The sequence below is a fragment of the Amblyomma mixtum genome, chromosome 1 (genome assembly GCF_055824585.1).
Source record: "Amblyomma mixtum isolate Tamu chromosome 1, ASM5582458v1, whole genome shotgun sequence".
NCBI classification, from domain to species: Eukaryota; Metazoa; Arthropoda; class Arachnida; order Ixodida; family Ixodidae; genus Amblyomma; species Amblyomma mixtum.
In genome coordinates, this window is record NC_143012.1 from 177,993,194 (window position 1) to 178,010,647 (window position 17,454).

General features: G+C 47.5%; 1 non-coding gene and 1 pseudogene across 2 annotated transcripts; one reads left to right on the plus strand and one right to left on the minus strand.

The window, feature by feature from the left end:
- The first annotated feature begins 986 nt into the window (after nucleotides 1-986).
- On the plus strand, nucleotides 987-3,944 carry LOC149370032 (uncharacterized; annotated as a pseudogene). Its single transcript, XR_016289423.1, has 4 exons — nucleotides 987-1,397; nucleotides 2,732-2,852; nucleotides 3,151-3,239; nucleotides 3,592-3,944. The product of XR_016289423.1 is annotated as an uncharacterized LOC149370032 (transcript).
- Nucleotides 3,945-16,678: 12,734 nt separating this feature from the next.
- Nucleotides 16,679-16,749, minus strand: TRNAG-GCC (transfer RNA glycine (anticodon GCC)). Its single transcript has one exon. It is a non-coding gene; the product is annotated as a tRNA-Gly (tRNA).
- Nucleotides 16,750-17,454: the final 705 nt, after the last annotated feature.

A 17,454-nucleotide genomic window follows, 5' to 3' on the forward strand; every position in this document is an offset into this window, starting at 1 on the left:
GTTTCAGCGACTCGTCAAGCTGAGGGCTCCCACCCTCAGTTGACGCTCTTTCAGCTGTCCCAGGTGATACCGCTGCCGCCGTCTGCGTCTCCGCGCTGTCGGTCACCTTGCTCTCTTGCCCCGTAGACACCGATGAATGCTTCGTCGCTGCCAGCCCTTCGTCACCCTCGGCACCCTTCGCAGCAGCTTCAGCCTCGTCTACGTCCATCAGCAGGTCTACCGACTCGTCCCTTGCCGTCGACCCTGTCACCACTGCGTAGGTCCGCACGCAGTCCGCCACAACATGACCGTACCGTCTACATTGGGTACATCGCGGTACCTTGCAATCCCTGCGGACGTGGCCCTTGCCTCCACAACGCAGACATTGCATTGGCCTTCCGGGCACGACAACGAGAGCCAGCTCTCCCGCGACTCCGATTTGGTGCGGGAGGTCGTCCACTTTCATGCCAGCTTTCAGCTTCATGAGCACGGCTCTTGTAGTCGACCCTTTCTGTTGGAAACCTTGAACCCGCCAACGCTCCCGAGTGACTTCGGTAACTGTTCCGAATGCCGCGAGGGCCGTCCTTATGTCTTCATCTGCCACGCCATGCAACATCCAATGCAGTCACAGTCTCACCTGTTGGTCTTCTGGGTTGATAATGATGCACCGACGGTCTTTCACCTGAACCTCCTTAAAAGCGAGAAGGCGCTTCGTTGCCTCCGCGCTACTGAGAGTCACCGCCCATACGTGGTTCACCTGATACGCCCCCAAAGCCACCACGTCGGGGAGCGTACCAGTCTCGACCAACGCTTCACGAAAATCTTCGACCCGAAAGGGCCTCGCACGCTCGTCACCATGCAAGAAAACCGTGTTCAACACAACACGCCCGGTGGGCAGCTGCGGCAAAATAATCTGGTAGTCGTTATCATCCTTTAAGGCCGGGATACATGGAGCGTTTTTACCGCATCAAGTCGTCGATTTTCGCCCGACGGCGCGCACACGACGCCCCGCGTCAAAAAATACGCCCGCCGCCGTCGATCTGCCCCAGCCAGATTTTTGACGCGCGGCGTCCGACGGCCGCCGGAAGCGGCCAGCAGGAGCAGCCAATCGGCGCTCAGGCTGGCTGACACTTCCGCTCCTCGCTCGCGTCGCCCGCGCTGTCTCGTGTTGTTGTGCTTCGTGCGCGAGTGCTCGCCTATCGAAATCGTGTTGTTGTGCTTCGTGCGCGAGTGCTCGCCTATCGAAATGGCCATGTCTTCTTCCAAGGCAGCTCGCCTCGAGTTCAACGACCGCTTGATAAGCGCTGTGCAGAGGCATCCCATATTGTGGGACTCAGCAAGATCAGACTACAAGGACATAAGAAAAAAAGGGCTGGCATGGGCCGAAGTCGTCGCCGAAGTAGGATGCGATCCAGAAGGTATGTTTACTTTGCTATGAATGTTCGTTTTTCGTCGAAGCTAGAAACGAATATCATGCTTGCCGTCGTCAGAAATCTAGCTCACCGCCGAGCACAGAGCATGCACGGTGGTGCACGGCGATGCCTGCGGAAGCACGTTGTAGAGGTCTCGAGGACGCTACGACGATTCAATGAATCTCATCTGCGACATGATAGTGCTGCGACACTTATTTGCCTGAGAATTGTTTTGCATGTACAGAGGTCAGCCCGCTTGTTCAGAGTGCTGAAGCGGGCGTCGCTAAGCTAACGAATGAAATCTAAGGTACTGCGTTTCAGACACAATGCTTGCATTCGATCGAAGCCAAAAATGCATACGAGAATCGTGGCCCAAATACACACGAGAATTGTGCCCGAGAATCGTGCACCAAGGAAAGCAGGTGCAAAAAGATTTCATTTGTTCCATGGCGCATCGCGCACTGTCTGAACAAGCCAGATCATAAGTACACAGCGAAGTTGGCCGCACGTAGTTGTTTACACGCAAACGTTTATCCATTCTATTTGGTACACAAGCTTTGCAACAATATGCATTATATTTCAGACTGTAACCATACCACGACGAGGTGAAGGTCAGCTAGCAGCATGTTAATGAGACAGCTGTTGTTGAAAGTGGTGCGAGAAATATTCAGGATAGCTTTTGCACTTTCGATGGCATTGTGGTGATGACCTGGCTTTAATCTATGAAACTTGCGTATAAATTGCTCTTCTCTCATGCAACTTACTGTCCCCTTGTATGGGACTCCATTATGTAAGCAACCTAGAAAGAATTCATATGCTGTAAAGATAGTTATATACAGAGTATTCTTTTGCTTCGCCGCGACCAGGATGATGATTTTTTCTGTCTATAGTTTTCAACACGAACTGCTCTTTCAAAGCATTCAATACTTTGAAATGTTAACTTATCGGACACGGAACGGAACACTGATATCGCACAGCACCCGTCGAGGCATATTAAAACTGCTAGGACCAATTACGGGCAACAAATGGTTGCTTTTCGACTTCCCAAACACTCAATCATGTTACATGAAAATAATGTTGATGTATTGACTGCGCCGATCCACGAGCTTTTGGATTATTATCAGCATTTACAAGAGGAGCTTGGCTGGTTTTATTTTCTTGAAATGTGTGCATCACTGGCTTTTTACTCGTTTTCTGTCAGTGTGATCTCGCCTTATTAATAACAAATTCGCGCCTGTTGTCTGTGTAAACAGGTCAACGGCTGGTCAAGCCCGTGAGGCTTTTTCCCTCAGCCCTCTTCATCATTTGAGGTGAATAAATGCGTTAAACTATACTTGCAGGCTCCAATGTCCAGGCGCGGTGGAAGAGTCTTAGGGACACTTTCACGAAAAAACACCGCGCCTGGAAGGATGGCGCTCCGAGTGGCTCTGGAGCAGGTGCAGTGAAGCAGGTGCGGTGGCCGTATTTTCACCTGCTCATGTTTCTCAAGGACTAGGTGGATATCGGCAGGTATGTCTCCATAGCATGATGCTCACTTTTCAAAACCATTTATTTTTCCATTGGGGTTCAGAGAAGCGTGTTACATAACCAGATGATGTAAAAGGAGTTAAACAAATACAAAGTTACAGTAGTTGCAATAATAAGTACTGGACAGTACTGCAGCTGCTGTGCCTCCAAATGTTCATGAAGGAATGTTTGCAAAGCTGAGGTATGAAAAGTAGCGTGCGCTGATTAGCTGCACGTAACATTTTTTTTCCAGCACCTTCTCCAACAGCCGACAGTTGGACGAAGAAGCCTGCGGAGAAACTGCTGAGGCAGTCCTAAATGCCATCTACAGTGATTGTGACGGTAAGAATGTGCACTCAAGTTCCTTACTGCCTCTTTGCAAAGGTACGACACCCAAGGGCCCACATATACAATAGAACCAGGCAATATTGAAGCCATACAGAGACATAAAATGCACTTGAGCTTTTCGCAAGGACCATCCAGAAACGCCACAAGCTGGTCTTAAGAAGTGAAAACTACCATTGCATGTTACTGCAGTCAGCATGGCCGAACTTTATCTTCGCCCCTGTGGGCTCATGTCTGGAAGCAGCACAAGTTCTTGGAGAGTCATTTTGCTCTTCTGAACTCTGTTTTGCAGCATAATATACAATGCTTTGCAGAGATTCAGTTCCACAATACTATTTTTTTCTCATAGAACCGACACAGGAGAGCAGCGTCCTCGGCAGAGACAGCCCGGAGCCGAGCACATACAATGGCTGCTCACAGACTGCCTCAGCAACCCCTCGACAAGGGCAGCGGACCGCAAGAAAGAGGCGCCGGGATGAAAGAACGAGGCTGGACGACGACATACAGAGGGTGGACCAGCTGATAAAAGATGACAGGGACCAGGCCTCTCTGTATGGACAAATTGCGGCGCACAAGCTGCGCGAATGCCCAAGAGCACAAACGTGAAATGGAAATGGAACTTCTACAGTTTATTGCAAAGTACACCTTTGAAGACGCACAATAAGTACAATAAATAACGCATTTTCAGTAGCACGTAGCAGCATGAGCACAGAGCACTTTCAAAACATGAAGGCAGAACAAGCCCTGAACTTCAACTTCAATTCGGAGAATTGCCAAAACACTGCATATACACCCGCTGAAAAAAAAAAAACACCCACCAGGATTGCAAGAAAAATTTTGTAATAATGGTGGGTGTTTTCTCTTTTTCTGGGAGTATATATGCAGTGTTTTGGCAATTCTCCGAATTGAAGTTGAAGTTCAGGGCTTGTTCTGCCTTCGTGTTTTGAAAGTGCATTGCGCTCATGCTGCTACGTGCTGCTGGAAATGATGCAACATCAACTACTCAGACAGCTTGTCTTATTCAATAAATAAGTTTTTGTCGAACTGAATACAATGTGCCAGAGCGGACAGAATAGCAGGCAGCTAAGAGCAACTGCAATTCATTGTCTTGCGTTTCAGTTTGATATGGAACACCACCTAAACCTTACAAAGCTTGATGGTCAATGTGGCAGCAGGTCTATTTTGTATTCATATTTAGCGGAAAGTGGGTACATATCATGGACAAGAAAGATTACAAGGGGAACATTGTATGAAGGTAGACTAGGCAAAATGCATTTCAAACACACCTGACAAGGCCTCGCCTCCCAGTGCAGTGAACACTTAGGATATTATTATACAAAGTACAGCACACAGCTAATTAAAGCACATACAGCAAAAAGATATGCTTCGAAGCATGATTGTCTAGGCAGCAATGGTTGAGCACTTAGTTACAAGAGCTGTTGCTATGTAGAACATAAATTTCATACAAAGAGCAACACACGTCTAATCAAAGGGCGCAACCAAAGGGATCGAACGGCACATACAAAAAAAGAACTATGACGGTGCCCCAAACTCGCAGCTAGATACGGACTTCACAGAAAGCGAAGTACACTTTGCAATTCACGAACTCAACAGTAACTCTGCAGCAGGCCCTGATGGTATCACAAATCGGGCTCTCCGAAATTTAGAGGACAGCTCGGTCACGTTCCTAACGCAACAAATCAACGAAGCCTGGAAAACTGGCCATCTTCCTGCCAAATGGGAACATGCAAACACGGTCCTCATCCCAAAACCAGGCAAGCTGCTGGGCCTACAAAACCTAAGGCCCATCTCACTAACGTCCTGCCTAGGAAAGCTAGCCGAACACATCATACTTAATAGACTATCGGAATACGTAGAAGAAAAGGAGTACTTCCCCTCCAATATGATAGGCTACAGGCCGGGTCTCTCAACGCAAGACGCTATGCTACGAATCAAGAAAAGTCTGTTGGATCGCCCCACACGAGACACCAAGGCGCTGCTGGGACTCGACGTGGAACAAGCTTTTGACAACATCCAATATCAAGCCATTCTGAAAGCCATCTCTGACCACAATATCGTAACACGCTTCTACCGCTACGTCAAGGCATTTCTGGAGGATCGAACGGCCACTCTCCGGATAGGCGAGCACATCTCGGAGAGCTTTGAACTGGGCGATAAGGGAACACCACAAGGCTCAGTACTTTCACCATTCTTATTTAACTTGGCCATGACAAAGCTTTCTCGCGCACTGGGTGAAATTGCTGGTGTGGAGCACACCATATACGCAGACGATGTCACCATCTGAAGCACCGGTGGGAGCGATGCGGAATTGGAAGCTTGTATGCAAGAAGCCATCACGGTTACCGAGGCCCATCTCGCCCCAATGGGACTTCGCTGCTCTTCCAGAAAATCGGAGCTGCTCATTTACCACCCCCCAAGACCAGGGCGCCCGTCCAACGACTGGCGCAGACACCCCACACCATGCATAGAGTTACACGACAGGGATGGAAATCGCATACCTGCGGTTGACAAAATACGAATTCTAGGACTAATCATCAAAAGCAACGGGTCGAACTCGGCAATGTTGGACAGCATCACGATCAAGATTGCAAACGCGATCCGGATGTTTCGGTGCATCATGAATAGGCACAGGGGATTGAGCGAAGACAACGCCATTAGAATGGTCCACGCTTTTGTACTCTGTCACATCACATACGTGGCTGCGATGCTCAACTGGAAAAAAGTACATCGGGAAAGGCTCGAAGTACACATACGTCGAGCTTTCAAGACAGCATTGGGGCTTCCCGATAATGCCTCCACTAATCTTCTCTTACAGCTAGGAGTGCACAATACCCTTGCCGAAATCATCGAGGCACAGCACACGGCACAGATCGCACGCCTATCAAGCACTAAAGCGGGCAGAGAGATTCTCGTCAAGCTCGGCCTGAACACCATAGCAGGAAGGGACAATGTCGTGCAGTTACCTAAAGTCGTGCGAGAAGCAATTAAAGTGTTCCCCTTCCCAAGAAACGTACACCCGATCCACAATCAAGGAAGAAGACTCGCCCGCGCCAAAGCCCTCGCTGCGGACGCGGCAAGGTTTCCAGACCAGACAGCTTTCGTGGATGCAGCGTACATACCGGGAAAGCATGCCTACTCGGTAGCAGTAGTCGACGGACACGGGCGAACGCGTAACTCACTCACACTTTTTCACGAAGAAACCAGAGGTAGCTGAACAAGCAGCGATAGCACTAGCTCTCAAAGACTCGAGCTTCACAACTGTGTACAGCGACTCTAGAGCAGCCACTCGAGCTTTCGCCAAGGGCGGAATAGACAAGACGACGCTACGAATCTTAGGCGGAAGTAACATCACCGATCACTCCATCGTATGGTTCCTGGCACACATGGGCAGCTTAGGGGGTGGCCTGCGGAATCTCAACGAGATCGCACACGAGGCGGCGCGAGGGCTCATCGGCCGCGTCCCTGCGGTTTCCCCCGCTACTTCACATATCGAGTTCAGGGATCAATTATTCCCGTACAACGAGCTCACTAAACACTTTTATCTAGGCAGACGAGCGTTTCCCCTCCCGGACAAGAAATTAACCCGCAGCCAGTCGGTCACGTTACGCTTGCTCCAAACGAACGCATACCCCAGCCCCTGGCGCATGAAGCACATCGACCCAGATTACGACGGACAACATGTGTGTGACCAGTGCAGTGAACGTGTAGACTTGACCCATATGCTGTGTGGTTGTGCATCAAGTGACGCCTACGCCCAGAACAAGGAACATTGGGACAAAGTACTGAAAAGTGCTTCACTTCACGACCAGCTTCGGGCTCTCTGTGCCCACGTGGGAGCTGCCCTCTACACCTGGCGCCTAGCCGAGTGTCCTTCAGGACCCCTACTGTGAGAAATAAAGTTTTACCACCACCACCATACAGAGGCCCGTGTGTTGTGAGACGTCAGTACACGTTAAAGAATCCCAGGTGCTTGAAATTTCCTCAGCCCTTCACTACGGTGCCCCTCATCGACTGAGTAGCTTTGGGACGTTAAACTCCAATAAACCGAACAGACAGAAAGAGGTTGCATAATGTGCGGAGACTTTCTACACATTCTGAGGTGCTGGGAGCCCGGTGTGCGCCCACTGCCATGGTACGGCACCTTCTTCCATGAAATAGCGGGCAAAAAATGTCCCTGGTTTGGGCAGCGGCTGCTTTATGATTCCTCGACTGTGTGGGTTCCAGGTCGAGGAGGGCACCGGATTCGCCTTCTGACCTCCACTGACCTGGGATGACATTTCCATAATCATCTTCTTGGTCGGTATAGCCTGGTGGACAGTACGAGGTGTCTTTGGTTGCACACAAAAAGTTGTGCAGCGCACAGCAGGCGAGGACAGCAAAAGCTGCATTCTGAGGCAGGAGATTCAGCGGGCCCAGCAAAACTCTCCAGCGTGCTGACAAGATTCCGAATGCATTTTCCACAATGCGTCTGCAATAAAGACAGTAAATCCATGATAATCTGTCACCTTGCAATAAAGGTTTGCATAGTCGTTATTTGCGCTCCAGGTAGAAGTATCAAACATAACGAAATTTCACTGGATCAAGTAACAAATTGCAGAAGCCAAATGTACAGCCCAGGTGGAGCATATCTGAATATCACTCATCTAACAATGCTAGAAATTATGTACTCTATAGTTCAGATGAGCATTTTGTTTTCTTTTCTCATAACGGACCAAGAAAGGCATGCCCAACTAACAGAATGTCATTCAACACCTTGCTCTGCTGAGCCTGTAGTTGAACACCCTCTTTGTAGGCTCCACATTCTTGCCGGGGTAGGGACGCAAGAAGTCTTTCCGTAGTTGAAAAGCTTCATCCCCGGCGCAGCCATGTGGAGCTACTGTCTGGGTTTTGGGAAGGCGTGCTGGTAACGGCAAGTTGGCAGCATTACGGGCGAGCTTCTTCCCAAAGTTGCACTCCTTGAAAACGCCTCCATCGCTGTGCCGCCCAGGAGCGCTAACGTCAATCATTAAAAATCTATAGTTGGCGTCAACGATAGCCATGAGGACTATGGAGAATGTGCCCTGAAAATGCATAAAACAACATATGCATCAACACCCCTGTATGGATACAAAGTCTGGACAAGTTATAATATAACAAATGCACTAAATGAACCTTACCTTATAGTTATAAAAATTGCTACCAGAAAGTGGTGGCGCCGTTATTTGTACATGTTTCCCGTCAACTGCACCAACACAGTTGGGGAAGTTCCACCGCCTGCCAAAATTATCTGCAGCAGCTTGCCATTGCTCAGGCCCTGGCTCCTAGATAGCAGAAAGAAAAAAGAAGAGATTTGTGGAGAATCTAGTTTTGCATGCCAATCATGAGCCAAAACTCGTTTCACTATTCATACTACTTCATTCCAGCCACTACAATACTTTTCACGTGGCTCTTTAGAATGGCAGAATGAACTGATGGCTTTTCAGAATGCATCGTTCATGCATATATATATATATATATATATATATATATATATATATATATATATGCATAATAAGTTGGGGAAGTCACATTGAAAAACTTAACAGATTTATTCAACGTTTCGACCAGGGACTGGTCTTTTTCAAGAGTGATCATACAGTGCACGGATGCATCTTCTTATAGCAGTGAACATGGCACACAGAGGGCTTGTAAAGAAAAAAGATCAGCAAATAAAGAAAGATAAAAAATTAAAGATGAGAAAAAAACACAGGGAAAAGAGGAAGGAAACCCAAACGCCAAGATGGTCCAGCAAAGGCGCCGCTTGAAACAGGTGAAAGAGGGAGGCGGCCTGGGCGGGCACGCGACTAGTTCGGAAGAGGGAAAAAACGTGGGGGTGGTTAACAAAAGAAGGTAAGTGCCTGCCAATTGTGTGCGTCAGTATGGCTTCTAGCCGCGTCTGTGTGGCCCCGCGCGACTTTAGGAGATAGCACGAGCACGCACAGGTTGCGGCTGCGCTTAAGTGTCTGCGCTTAAGTGTCCGTGTGGTTCGCATATGGTGACCACATGGAAAGGTTCCTCGCTTGCAGGAGTGGAAAAAAAAACGAATAAAAGAATAAATAAATACAGAAAATGGCACTGCGATGGCCAAAAGAAACAAACAAAAAAAAAAAAAAACACACACACACACACGCAGAGGTGACATGAATGCACAGAATACACAGAATACACACAAAATTGTGTCACTGTTGTAGCATTTTTCAGGAGGAGATATGTGGGGAAATGTATATAAGCCCAAAAATGAAGTTAAAGACAGCGGCAGAGTGTTAGAAAGTGTGCCAAAAAGACAAATTTCATCCCAGGGAACACTGCTTAGACTTAACACAACAATATTAGAATAAATACAAATACCAAGCGAAATAATAGAGGCGCACAAAAATACAGTTCAAGAGTAGAAAAATGTCCTAAGAAACAAAGTTTACCCAAACGCAGTGATCAGCAACAACCAAACGATAATAATGCGATGAATACACATGAGAGACGAGCGTCACAAAATTCGTGCTTAACCACAACAAGAATAATGTCAGTACCTCGACCAGAATGGAAAGTGTTCGATACAGAACAAATCGTTACGCAACTGTCATCGTAATGGATTTCACACACAATATTTTGGATGCAAAATAGTTCACAAGGAAAAGAAAAAAGAAACAAAACATTGCAGGAAGATTTAGCCGGAAAGGCAGGAAAGTTTGCCAGGGCTCTCATTAATACCAGCAGACAAGGTGTTAAATTTAAATATTAGATATGATTCACACGCTTCCCTGTCGTGATGTGTCTGGAAGCCAGATTGCAATATGGTGGCCTTGAACCTTCCAAATGGATGGCCTTTTGTCGTTACGTGTTTTGAAAGCGGCAGATCTGGCAGAGATCGTATATGTGCTCTGTGGTTATTTATTCTCAATCGGAAAGGAGTTTCAGTTTGCCCAATATACTGAGCACGGCACATACCGCACTCGAGAAGGTAGACCACGTTGCTGGTGTCACAGTTGAAATCTCCTCGAATTTTGAATGAGAAAGACGATGCTGTGCTGTGAGCTTCTGTGACCTTATTTATCATTGGACAGAGTTTGCAGCGCGGTTTATTGCAAGGTGTGCACCCTGAGACTACACCGTTGTCTAGTTTCGAGGAGGTTACGGCATCTTTGATATTTTTTGCCCTCCGATATACGACACGGGGGGCTTCGGGAAGCAAGCGCTTCATTTTGTCGCTCTGAAGGAGAATGTTGTGATGCTTTCTGAGAATAGGATTAACATTCGGTGCTGATGGAGAGTACGTTAATATCAGATTAGTTGGGTAGTTCGTCTGCGCAGTCTTGGTGCTATTTAGCATTGTACGGCGATCATGTGCTGCAGCTTTTTCCAAGGCATCGTCAATGATAGACCTCGGGTAGCGCTGTCGGACTAAATCCTTGCGGAGTATCTCACAGTTAGAAGCGAAGTCCTCTTCACGCGAGCAGATACGCTTAAATCTCAGAGCCTGGCTATATGGTATTCCTTTCTTGCAATGTTTAACGTGGCTACTTTCAAAGTGCAAGTACTGGTGCCTGTCCGTTGGCTTCCTGAACACGGAGGTGACAAGCTTGTTTTGCGAGATCTGAAGTTTGATGTCCAGAAAGCTGATCGTAGATGTCGAGTAGGTGTGGGAAAAAGAGATGCTTCTGTGAGCATTATTAAAGTTAGCAATGAATTTCAGTAGCTCTTCTTCACCATGGCACCATATAAGAAATATGTCATCTATAAACCTCCTATAAAAAAGGGGTCTGAAGAGACAGCTCTCCAGGTATTCAGTTTCCAGAATGCCCATAAATATATTGGCATAATTAGGACCTACTCTTGTGCCCATTGATGTGCCACTTATTTGCACATAGTGGTCGCCATCAAATTCAAAGTTATTCATTTCCAGCACCAGATGCAGAAGTGTTTCAAGGGTCGTGCCATCCACTGGTCTTTCCACTTTGGAACCTCTGTAAGCATTAGCGACTGCCCTGATCCCATCCGAATGGGGTATGTTGGTGTATAGGGACACGACATCGAGGGTAACGAGTATGCTGTTTTCTGGAATGAACATATCAATTATGTCAGAAAGAAAATGAGTTGTGTCTTTCACAAACGAAGGAAAAGTTGGTGGTATGTCTCTGATTAAGCTGTCGACAAAACTGGAAATTTTTTCTGACGTGGTTCCTATTCCGGAAATAATTGGTCGTCCTGGATTATTTTCCTTATGTATTTTTGGCAAAAGGTAGAACCTACCGGGGATGGGAGACAACGGAAGTAAAGACCTGGCAACTTTATCAGTTATTTTGTTCTCTTTTACGAGGTCATCTAGAGTGGTTTGGACCAGGTGTTTGAAATGTGATGTTGGGTCGGAAGCTACACGTTTGTAAAAAGATTGGTTGCTTAGCTGTCGCTCTGCCTCATTCTTGTAGTCTCTGGTATTCATTACGACAATTGCACCACCTTTGTCTGCGGGCTTTATTACTATGTCGGACCGGGTGGCGAGGGACTTCAAGGCAATTTGTTCTTTGTGTGAAAGATTTTTTCGGCAATATGAGCGCCTTTTATATTCGGACAGTATATCACTGTGCACGGCCTTTATGTAAAGATCGAGGCATTTGTCGCGCTGTGGAGGTGGAGTCCAGTGCATAGTTGAAGGAACAGATGGTCCAGCGTGTTTGTTCTGAGACTTATTGTCATAGTACTCAAGGAGCCGAAGGCGACGGGCAAAATTGTCCAAGTCTTTGTAAAACTGGAGCTCATTCAAGTTTCCGCTGGCAGGGCAAAAGCTCAGGCCTTTCGATAAGATGCTCCGCTCTTCGTTGGATAGGTCTGAATCCGAGAGATTAACTATAGAGACACCCTTACATGTTTGTTTACTATCAGAGCCATGTTCACTGTTAGCAGGATCTCCGGCTATGTTTATCATTTCTAGACTCTCGTTAGGAGCAGCAATACCGTCGCGACTGAGTTTGTTTTGTTTTTTGGCAAATAATAGGCTACTTTTTTTGGCTTTGAAGTCTTCCAAAGTGCGCATCTCGTTCTCTGTCAGAGAATTACATTCAAAAAATTCTTTTTCTTGTTGCCGCAAGCGATCAAGGCAAGATTCATCATGTTCTATCACGACATTCAAAAGCCTAATAGATGCGTCATTCAAAATCTCCCTCCATTTTGCCACGTGGCTCGGTGACAGTTCTGACACGGCTGGTTTCACATATATCCTTAAACCCTTTGGTACAACATTATCTCTCTTGTAAGAAGTTAAAGTACTGACGTGGTGCTGATATCTTATTCTTTTTTCAACAATTTTGCGACCCTTTAAAAATGTTCTAGAAGGTTCAGAGCTGGAAAGTTCACCTGGGAGCACACAATGGCGTCAGTTTGAAGCACCCTGGCGGGCAACGTCCGAGAATGACCTGCTACGCAGGTCGTAGCGGCGCTCCGCTGCTGGCGGCGGTGGAGGGGGGAGGTCCGGACTCGGGCATCTTGGCGTCATATTGCTCGATGGTTCGCACGAAGCGTGGTCCAGCCACCGTGCCTGGCTTCGTGCCGAGTCCTGTAGGATTATGTGCTGCAGATGGCCCGCAATTAGGGCTACGCCCTCGAAACTCGGATGAAGGCCGTCCGCAGCAAGAACCCGGCCGGTCGGAATCCATTGGAGCCCATGGTCGATATAGAAGACTCCCCTCGTGCGACAGCAGTACCTGCGCAGAAGGTCGTTGAACCTGCAAGCCTCCCGGTTGCACCGCTCCACGAAACGCCGGTTACGACCACCCGTGCGGCGATTGGGAGATCGAGGGAGCACCAAAGTTGCATAAATTTTGGTCACGGTCGGCCGCTTCTCCTTGATAGTGCTGATCAGCTGCCGGTACCGCTGGAATGTGGTGCTTGCTGGCTGCTTCGAAACGTCGTTGGTGCCGACATGCAGCACCACTGTTGTGGCAGTGCGAGGCACGAAGTCCAGCAGGTGTATTGCGTCTTCGACAGTGGCTCCATTTTGAAAAATAAAGGCGGGAGTCCCGTTCCGCCCAGGATGAAAGTGATTATGGAGATGCTTGATTTGGGAATCGCCGATGATTACTGTAGCCGTTGAGGTGCTTGGAAACCTCCAGGTGATGTTTTTCGCCGTGACTTTCTCAGGTGCCATGATCGCAATATAAGGAATAAGAAAATCTTCAAGGCAACTGACTAAATATATAATAAGTTGGGGAAGTCACATTGAAAAACTTAACAGATTTATTCAACGTTTCGACCAGGGACTGGTCTTTTTCAAGAGTGATCATACAGTGCACGGATGCATCTTCTTATAGCAGTGAACATGGCACACAGAGGGCTTGTAAAGAAAAAAGATCAGCAAATAAAGAAAGATAAAAAATTAAAGATGAGAAAAAAACACAGGGAAAAGAGGAAGGAAACCCAAACGCCAAGATGGTCCAGCAAAGGCGCCGCTTGAAACAGGTGAAAGAGGGAGGCGGCCTGGGCGGGCACGCGACTAGTTCGGAAGAGGGAAAAAACGTGGGGGTGGTTAACAAAAGAAGGTAAGTGCCTGCCAATTGTGTGCGTCAGTATGGCTTCTAGCCGCGTCTGTGTGGCCCCGCGCGACTTTAGGAGATAGCACGAGCACGCACAGGTTGCGGCTGCGCTTAAGTGTCTGCGCTTAAGTGTCCGTGTGGTTCGCATATGGTGACCACATGGAAAGGTTCCTCGCTTGCAGGAGTGGAAAAAAAAAAACGAATAAAAGAATAAATAAATACAGAAAATGGCACTGCGATGGCCAAAAGAAACAAACAAAAAAAAAAAAAACACACACACACACGCAGAGGTGACATGAATGCACAGAATACACAGAATACACACAAAATTGTGTCACTGTTGTAGCATTTTTCAGGAGGAGATATGTGGGGAAATGTATATAAGCCCAAAAATGAAGTTAAAGACAGCGGCAGAGTGTTAGAAAGTGTGCCAAAAAGACAAATTTCATCCCAGGGAACACTGCTTAGACTTAACACAACAATATTAGAATAAATACAAATACCAAGCATATATATATATATATATATATATATATATATATATATATATATATATATATATATGTTCAACATTTTCTACTCAAGCTCCACAACAGGGAGCAGTAAATTAAGACAAGCAGTACTCACCGGAACATACAGTGGCTCCACAAATGCTTCCAGATAATTCTGCATGTATTGTGGATCACCTTTCGACAGGTTGACGGTGCAACTCGGAACACCATGGCCACCTGTTTGATGGCCATTCCCGAGGAAAGGTATCTGCATACAATGAAAAATTAATAACATGCATGACGACATAGGTGTCACAAACGCTGCAGTATACCTGAGGGTGATGGCCAGCCTCTCTTCAGAACAGAGAGGCTCCCTGCAAAGGAACTGGTGCTCCAAATCCCTTTGGATGATCCTATGCAGCTCGTCAAACTGCTGCGGAGTCATCCTACAGTATTGAAAAAACATCTCCGGGTCCTTCCTCATGAGTTTGTACTGAAATAATGACAGAAAACAAAAGTAAACTGTCAGCGGTATACCATTATTTCATGAAAACGTTAAAATTTCCGTCCTACTCTTTCATTTCGCTTCAATGGGCTCTTTGCAAGCAAAATCACACGAAGACCTGCAGCTTTTTTTTTTTAATGCCTGTTTTTCTAAGGGTTGTACAGCCTTTGTCGCCACTCGAAGGAAAACTTTTCCTTTACCATTCTTGTCAGTAGCATGGGATCGGGAGCGGTGCGCAGCGAACACGTGTTGCTTGTGAAATAATACACGCCTTCGCGGGGAATCCTGACCGCCCGACTGCGTTTCATGGCCCATGCAGAACGGACGCGGAGGCTGACGTGACCGACGGTTCAAAAATATACGTTGGAAGACACCAGGATGGAATCCCTGAAATCGCGGCCTATACGAGGCTATTCTCACATTTTTTGAGCACAATCGCGGCCTATACAAAGCTATTCTCAATTTTTTTTGCGCATACTTGAATGTAATCCACGTATATTTACTATGCCCAGCTGACACCCCGAACGCGCAAATTATTGAAAACATGCTGCAAGAGCTGTCTGATCTGTGATGTTCTCCAAACGGAAGAAAATCTCATGCTCATGCCACGCGAAAGCAGGTAAAGTTAAAACTTTTAATCGGAGAGATGAGCTACGATTCCGCCTGCACCAGAGCATTAGACGAGAAGCAGAAGAGAGGACAATCGGTCAGTCGCTAGCAATCAGCCAAAACGTACTTACCGAGGTGTGGTACTCGCCCTCCTGTTTTCGTGCCTCCCATACGGGATGCACCCAAAATCTCCTTTTTCTTCTCTTCTTCTCTTCGAGTTATTTCGCCTTCGCCAGGAGCAACCTCTTCTTTAGAAGAAGTAGCCGACCGAGTACCCCCATGGAGAGTCGAGTAGTCTGGCCAAGCTACGCGCACTTCTTTATATTCTGCGCCTCTCGCAGTGCCTCCGAACCCAAAGTGATTGTAGAGAGAAGCGAACGATCAAGAGGACGAAAGATCGGGCTATAGTGAACTAGACTAGATCGGGCCAAAAAGCTCGCCGCTGTACTAGCTGTACCTCGTTGTCTGCACACAGTGTAGCCATCCAGCGCGCGCGCTCCGCTTAAACAGGCGCAAAAATACCGAAACATTCTTAAAAGCGGCTAACGTCAATCGTAAACAAATGTTTAGAATGTTTCTGTTGTACTTAGTTGTTATAAGCAAAGAAGAATGGTTTCTAAAGCTCATTTGTTTATTTCTTTTTGGCGAAAATATTTTCAGTTCGTAGGCCCACACTGAGGCGGCGTCCGCCGGTTTTCCGCTCCATGTATGCGTGCCCAGCGAACTCTCTTTGCAGCGCCGCCGCGGCGCTTTCTGACGCGCGTTTTTCGTGAAAAAAATCCTCGCATGTATTCCGGCCTTTACATCTAGCCTGTTTCCGCGGCCGGCAAGGGCCGCTGTCGCCGCTCCGTGGGAGCTCATGATCCTGCGTCCGTCACGCTCGGTGGCGTGACGGAATGGCTGAACCACCGACGCGGATGCTCCGTCAGCATACTGCCCATCAATTTATATCGTAGCTCGCTGCGTAAGCCGGCAAAAGTAAAGCAATGCGTCTGCCGGGAATCGAACCCGGGCCACCCGCGTGGCAGGCGAGTATTCTACCACTGAACCACCGACGCGGATGCTCCGTCAGCATACTGCCCATCTATTTATATCGTGCTCGATGCGGAAGCCGGCAAAAGTAAAGCAATGCGTCTGCCGGGAATCGAACCCGGGCCACCCGCGTGGCAGGCGAGTATTCTACCACTGAACCACCGACGCGGATGCTCCGTCAGCATACTGCCCATCTATTTATATCGAGCTCGATGCGTAAGCCGCAGAAGCAAAACATGCGTCGGCCGGGAATCGAACCCGGGCCACCCGCGTGGCAGGCGAGTATTCTACCACTGAACCACCGACGCTTTTTTTTTTTCTTTATTGCAGATTTTGACGTTCAACTCAAGAGGTTTACAAGAAATAAAACGTGGCGGCCACACTTTGGCCAACACGACTTTAAAAATTTTTGAGCGACATTAATCCATAAAGTACAGATATCCATTGCGGTGGATCAGGCAGTGCGTTGTACACATTTCTGAAGCACACAACGCTCTCAATGAAATGTTCTCGAACCGGGCGAACAACCAAGTCCGCGTGTTCGAACTGCATTCGTGTTTTCCACACCGCGTGGAGGCCCAGGACCATAATGAGGTCATAAGGTATTTCCTCTGAGGTATTTGCAGGCAAGAAACGTATGGCGTACGGATCCAGGGGTAACTGTTTTTTTAAAGTTCATTGGAGTACATCCCAATGAAAGATCGGGTCCCAGCAGTCTAGAAATACATGCTCTATTGTTTCGGGTTTCTTGCATAAAAAGCAGACAGTGTTCCAGGGAATGAAGAGTCCTTTATCCTGAAGCCAGGTGCATTTTTTGAATGCTCATCCTCGCCGCACACAACGCATTCATGACGTACCAGATTTTAGATATTAGAAAAAGGTTGCAGACAGTGGCTCTAGAAAACATCGACAGTTGTTTGCCTTGCCACCCGTTCCCCTTTTCTTTAGATGTCATGCTCTCTGTACCTTTTTACCGTTCTCCACATCGCGGTGGCCCAGGACAGGACGTCCTA